The sequence below is a fragment of the Mus pahari genome, chromosome X (genome assembly GCF_900095145.1).
Source record: "Mus pahari chromosome X, PAHARI_EIJ_v1.1, whole genome shotgun sequence".
In the NCBI taxonomy this organism is placed as follows: Eukaryota; Metazoa; Chordata; class Mammalia; order Rodentia; family Muridae; genus Mus; species Mus pahari.
In genome coordinates this window covers 10276734-10284555 of record NC_034613.1, presented here as the reverse complement: position 1 = coordinate 10284555, position 7822 = coordinate 10276734, and positions in this window count along the sequence as shown.

Here is a 7822-nt window from a genome sequence, read left to right as displayed (position 1 = left end):
AGCAGAAGATGACCTAATCGGCCATCAGTGGGAATAGAGGCTCCTTGGTCTTCCAAACTCTATATGACCTAGCACAAGGCAAGGCCTGGGCCAAGTAGAGGGAGTGGGTGGGTAGGGGAACAGAGGTAGGGGGAGGGGTATGGGAAACTTTCGGGATAGCATTTGAAATGTAAATAAAGAAAATAATAATAATAAAAAATAGAATAGGGAATGGTAACATACACCCATAATCTCAGTACTCAGGAAGCTAAAGTCAATGAATTTGAGACCAGTGTAGGTTGTATAGAAATATTATAATCATCAGTGGATGTTTCCCTTAACTTAAGGCTCTAGGAGAACTTCTAGGATAGTTTTGAATGTGAGAGCCTGTGGAGACCCTAGAAGTGATAGTCAGCATCTCTAAAGTGGATGTACTTTAGGGATGTACTTTTAAAGCAAATGGCTGTACAGCTGGGAGTACAATGAAGATAGACTTGTGAAACTATTTCCACTGGCTAGCACAGCACTAACTCTTCCAACATGGTGTTCAAAGTCTTGTGAAGTTTTGGCCATTTGATGAAGTGTGTCCTTACCTTCAAATTTGTATATTCCTGTTTAGGAATCATGAGCCAAGACTACTGAATGGATAGGATGTCTTTTGATAACACAGACAACAAATATCCTGGCATTTGGCATTTTGAAGCATTTTGAAGCTGATTGGTATATCACAATAAGCCACTGAAGCAAGTACTATTATTGTCTTCATTTTCTAGATGAGGAAAAAAAATAAAGAAAGAAGATGAATGATTTCCTAGATCTAGCTTAGTTACAGACAGGATTTCTGGCTTCAGAGTCCACTGTGTGAGCTTTGCTTTCTCGCTGCTTTTAGATCTGTCTATCCATCTATCAATATCTTTGTGCACATATTGATGGATTTGGTTTGCTAAACTTTATCTATTTAGGATTTGTATACCTGTATTTATTGCTATGATTTGCCTACACATTTCTTGTCTTGTACTCTCCTTATTTATTATTTATATCAAGATTGTATTAGCTTCATAAAATGAGCTGAGGACATTTTCTCAAGCTCAAATTATATTGTCTGATTTTAATGTTCTTATTAAGATTTTGTGATATTTATTTCTCATATACATGCTAAAATCCTCTTTTAGGATTATGTTTGGTACATTTTTATATGATACAAATATAAAGAAGAATATAGAGTAAACTCTAAAATTAAATAAAAGCAAGTAAACCAAACTATCTACCAAATCCATAATACTATACACAGAAAAATGAGTTCATTTTGAGTGGCTTGGGTGATATAGTCTAATATACATTTATAGTGGAATGTTCTATAAAGATATAAAACACTATGAGACTCATACATTTTGTTTAATAACTACCATAAAAAGACTATTGATGCTATTATTTTGAAAAGGTTTTTATGTATTATAAAGTAAAGCAAACTGTATAGCTATGTGCAAACTGTTACAAAATAAGACTCCCTATTAAGAAAATCAGGATAAGGAGAATGAGAAGCTGAGGCTGGCTCTGTCTCCAAGCATACTTTTGTAATTGTTGGCACAATTGCTGCCTCAAAGGCCTTAGGGGCTCAGATTCAAAGAGGAAAAAAGTTATAGGAAATAGTGATGCAAGTAGAAAAATCTAAGAACTTAACAAAACCTCACAAGATTCACTTGGAATTAAAAGTATAAACATGAAAGACTACTAAAAATAGAATTCTAGCGGTAATGGAGATGGCTCATGCAGTAAAGTACAGGAGTTGTAAGCAAAAGGACCTGATTTTGAGCCCCAGAATCCAAGCTTCTGTACTGGTGCATACTTATGATCCCAATGCTTGGGATGGAGAGACAGATGAAGCTCATTGGCCAACCAGCCTAGCCAAGTCCTGGTGACAGACAGACACTGTCTGGAAAAAACAAACAGGTAGATGGTTTCTGAGGAATGACACTCACGTTTGTCCCATGATTTCTACAGCTACACACATGCATCCTCCACCAACATGATGAACACCACCCCTGCTTCAAACAGATAATTTCTAGATATCTAATCCAGAAGATGACAAAAAAAATCTGCTAATGCCTAGGTAGTAATAATTTAAGCTTTTTAGGACATACTGTATTATTGCAATCATTTACCTCTAGTATCATTGCATAAAAGCAATGACAGACAAGACATAAAAGAATGAGTTTGTGTTAGCCTTTTTACTAATTTAAACATTAAATGATGTTTGGTTTGTTTATTAAACAAACAAGCAAATTTACTGATTTAAATTTCAAATAATGATAATTTTGATCAGTGTAAATGATTATAAAACAAAAAAAATAAAAATTCATGAATTTAGAATTACAATAAAAAGATTTATTTATTATAATAATTTTCATTTTCAAATGCTTCATCATACACGGACAGACAGACAGACAGATAGACAGACAGATGAAATGAATGCAGCAAAAGCTGAACAATCCTTGAATCTAGTTGGTAGTCTATATGAATATTATACTCCTCTTTTTATTTTTACATATTTGCAAATTTTAAATGTAAAAGCAAGAAGAAAAGAATTTTCCACATAGGAGTAGATTTTGTACTCATATGTTCAGTTAGGCCAGTCATTCAGCAAACAAACCAACCTTTATTTAGGTACTGGTGGTAGGTGGAATTCTAAAAATGGCTCTCTGAAGTGTTTATATCCTCATCTTAGATCCTCTGACTGTGATATCGCTTCCCTAAATTATTTTATATTACTCAGCTAAGCTTAAGATGGGGAAATTATTGCAATAATCCTAAGCCAATCAAGAGAATCTTTTTCAAATAGAAATTTATGATTGGTGGCAAAAGAGGAAGACAAAGAGACCCAAGAACAAAAATGATTTGCTTCATTGGTGCTAGATTAAAAGATGAGAGAAAGTGAGTTATTAAAAGGGGAATATAAGGAGCCTATAGAAAGAGAAATTAACCTTTACTCCATAAAGACAAACATCCATATGTAAGATCTTTCATACACAAATCCTAGCCTTTAATTTTTAAATTTATGCATTAAATTTGGTATGCCTGTGGAAGCCAGGAAGCTAGAAAGTCACCATAGTAGTGGAAAAAAAACCTTAGTTGGGTGGAAAGGGTGTGTGTTGTAGAACACATGTGATCTGAAAGCAAAGAGAGGATACTAGAAATGGAATGGTTTAATTAGAGTTAGGAAAGAGGAGATGATGACAGAGAAAGGGTAACCAAAACCAAGACAAAATAATTGACATGGAAACCTACTATTTTGTAACTTAATTAACAATATAGTAAATACCAGCTTAAATGAAAGTACCCAGACCTATTAAATAAAACTCCCAGTGTCAGTTATAAGATACATTCCTATGAGTCCTGGAAGGTCACTGGAAAAAAAAAAAAAAAAAAAAAAAAAACAGAACAATATTGGCTATTGCCCATGATCTTGGTTGCCCTTTGGAACTAGATGGTAAGACTGTGTCATTGACAACATGACATACTTTAGCTTCAGGGTATAAATAAATCAAGCTGGAATTGAGCTAGGAGGTGATAAGCAGCTTCTGGTGAGAAAAAGTAAATAGTCCTTACCCAATGTGAATCTTGAAATCTAAAATACTGACCATGCAAGATGTGCCCACTGGGTAATAGTGACATTACTTCTATGGGAATAACCAGTTGCTTACTGATTGGATTTGGGCCCACTCCACAGTAATAAGTCTTATAAACCTGACAAAAACTCATAGGTCTTGAAGGGAGACGTACAGGTTTTGCTAGAGAATGTGATGTGAAACTGCCTTCTAAGTATTTATGTTTGTATTCATATATTAGTGCTGCTTTTAGCTTTGGTTTGAGAAGTTTCTGGTTGTGGTAGGCAACCATTATAGCAGTGACTCACATATAGTCAAAAGGTTCAGAGTAAGTGACTGTTGAATACTCAGCTTTAAATGGGACATTTATGTTGTCTGGTACAAGGCTCAGGGAATGTCTTAGAAGAGGGACTGAAATAAAGCCAGAGAATAAAAAGAAGAGCTGTGACATATCTTCTGGACATGATGTAGCCATTACACTCATGAACTGAAAGCAGCTGTGGCTACTAGCAAAAAGCATGCACAGGATGGAGTTTAGCAACAGTTTATCATGAATGGGGAGGAACTTATGAGACCCTACCTCTTTCTAAGGACCTATTAGCTGTTTATATGTAAGGGGCTCATAAGGCTCCATCCTTCCCCAAGGAACTATTGGCAGTTAATAAAGTTTGGGAAAGAGGGAATCTTTTTCTTTGGAGGTTTGATTACTAGAAAGTTTCCCATCGTAGATAAATAACACTATACCCAGGCTGGTGAGACAGCACAGTGCATAGGCACATATTGTTGTCTGGACTGATGGCCTAACTTTGATCCCTAGGATTCACGTGGTAGAATGGAAAAATTAACTCATTTGACCTCTGAATGCATACACACACACATACACACACACACACACACACACACACACACACACGCACACGCACACGCACACACACACTTACACACACACGCATGCACGCACACAAAATAAGTGATGGAAATTGCAAGAAAATGTTTATTCTTAATTAAAATGAAATGGTTAAAAATCTTGCATCCATGTTCATATAAGTAATCCTGATCAAACTCAGTGGGTCTCTAACTCTCTATCTCTCTCTCTCTGTCTCTCTCTCTGTCTCTCTGTCTGTGCGTGTGTGTATGTGCATGTGTGTGTGTACAAGGGTGGTAGTGTTTGTGTGTGGGAGGGTAGGGCGTGTACCCTGTTTGTATGTGTGTGTGTGAGTATACATATGTGTGGAAGTCAGTAGACAGCTTGAGATGTAATTTCTCCTTCAGGAATTTTCTACTTTTGGTTTGCGAGACAGGCTCTCTCATTGGTACTTGGGGACCACCAATTAAGCTAGGCTACCTGACTAGCCAGCCCCATGAACCCACCTTCTTCTGCCTTCCCAGTGCTAGGATTGGAAGTACATGGAACCATGCCTGACTGTAAGGCTCTTATTAAGTACTTTACTAAGTTAATTCTCCATCTGCTTGAAAAAGAATTAATACTGCTACTACTTCATTATTTGCACAGCTGGAATGGAATACAGCCAAGCCCTCACACATGCTATGCAAGCATTCTACAGCTGAGCCATAACTTCAGCTGGAAGAGAGATCTCTCCCAGAATCTCCTGAGTAATGCAGCTTGGTATACAACTTTATGAGGCCCGGAGCAGAAAATACTCTGGAGACCACTTCGACTTTGCATGTGCAGAACTATAAGAGAATACATGAAGTTATTTAAGCCAGTGGATTTGTGGTAATTTGTTATGTCAATAATAGAAATCTAATATAGTAAATTAGATCTATCTCTAAGAAAATGTTCATGAACTTTGGAGTTTGGGTCTATTGTTAACTTTTATAAAGAATAGAAGTAAATCTGGGTTGCCTTTCTCTATTGCTAAAAACTACAACTCATATTTCTGAATTACATAAATGTACTTAAATGAATATAAAATATATGTAAACTTATCTCATCTCCACTTCTGGATCTCCTAAATATACATGTCAAAATTATTTTCACCTTATTTCTCTAGTACAGAAATACATATATGAGTTCAAATATATTTTGTTACCATAAAAATCAAACATTTGGCAGGTTATCCTTAAAGACAGTTAAACATGAAAGCAGATTTGAACTATCACTTAGGCAGGGATGGTGAGGTAAGGAACCACAAAAAGTCTGTTCCTTCCAAAGGAATTTGTTAAAAAAAATTTTTTCAGAATTCTGGAAAGCAACCAAAGGCTTATGAAACTCTAAGCAATGTCATTTAAGAGAAACATCTGCATATCAATAAGAAGAGAGACATATGGCACTTTAACTTGCCACATAACATCTTAATCTCCCTAGATCCATGGAAATCTTAAAACACAATCACATACTAAGAGTGTTTTGAAAACTAACAACCCAACAGCCACTGGGGATATAAGAGTACTACAAAGTCCCACAAAGTACCATCTCAAGAGAAGTCATTGCTGGGTCACATCTGGCAATTTTCTAGAAACATAATGTGATAGTAGGATTGGCCTACTATCATATTCATATATGAATACAATGTATTTTGGTCATAGTCAATTCCCATCCTTTCCCCAATTTCTCTTCAATCTATCCCAACCAACTTTATATCCTCTTTTTTAAAAATAACACATTGAATCTACTTTGTGCCTCCCAAATATGCATGGGTATGGGGCCATACACAATGGCATGGTCAATCAATCAGGGGTCTTTCCCTTAAAGAAAACTGACTCGCCCTTCTATTGCAGTCACCAAGTGTTAGTAGTTCCTCAGCTAGGAGTAGGGAGCTTCTTCCATCCATGCTAGAATAATGGCTGACTTTATCTTGTGCAGGAAACCAGAGGTGCTGTGACTTCATACATGCAGAGATCCTGGCATGTCCACAAGACAGTATTTTATGTAGGTACTTCCTGACCTCTGGAACCTTAGAAGAAGAAAACATTCTTACAAGTAACAGATGAGCTGTTTTTCAATGTAAATAAATCCATGGAAAATATGTAACAATTACAAAAATGTATCATCCTAACAATGGAACATTAAAATAATGGTGAAGTATACTTGCCACTATACTGTTAAAAAGAATACAATAGAAAAAGAAAAATATAGAGAGAATCAAAAAAATCAAAAGTAGGTCCCTTAACAGTACTGACATCAGCAACCGTGTAGTTAGACTGACCAGGAAGGAAAATAAAGGAACTCATGAGCCTCCTGCTTTTAGTTTCCAGTGCTGAGATTACAGGTGTGTGTTACTATGTCACACTTTGTGTAATATTTTTAAAGACATTTTGGAAAATTGCTTCAAGTTTTCTTGTCTACCAGACACAAATCTAGTGTGCTCACACACAGGACAGTGTGTGTCTCACAGTAGACAACATAGTGTACATTAAGTAGACGTATGGAAAAAAAGGGAATATTTTTTGAAAACATCTGCCTATCTTAGGTTTGCTGCACATCTTAAGACAGCCAGGCAAATGTAATCTAGGAGAAGAAATGTCTAGCAGAGGAAAAAAATGAGGGAATACCACACCAGTAGTGCTAAAAACACAAACAAACAAACAAACCATGAGGAAGAAGATTTCACTTGACAAGCAAGGCTCAGCAAATCAGTCACCTGTCAAGACCCATACTCACCTGGCTTGGCCAGGGTATATATCAGATTCAGAGGCAATTTCTAGTAAAGAAGAGGGACAGATGGATCATGGTCACTAGATTAGGTATTGTTCCTGAAAAGAATGGCTTGGCCACTCCTCCCTCCAATCACTGGGGTAAGCCAGTAGAAAGAAGTCAGATCTCAAGAAACAAGTTGCTTGTTTGTTTTGGGCATTCGTTTTTATAAACACAGTTTCTTCTAGTTAAGGCTGATGAGCATAACTGCAACTGCTGATTCAATATCGTGTCAATTCCTTCCATGTCCTCTGGGATACTTTTCCTCAAGCTGAAGAGTGCTGGAGATCCACATGGGCTTTGATGTGACTTAGGAGCACACATAAGTATTTCTTGTTTGTGTTCCAGCAATACTAGAGATAGTCACATTATAATTCTTCATTTATTTTTGAATGTATATCTGTCTGTGCATGTTCATGTGGGGACATTGTGCACAGATGGTTGGAGGCCAGGAGTTAAGTTAATGTCATGTGCCTTACTCAGCTTTTCTTTCTTTCTTTCTTTCTTTCTTTCTTTCTTTCTTTCTTTCTTTCTTTCTTTCTTTCTTTCTTTCTTTCTTTCTTTCTTCCTTCCTTCCTTC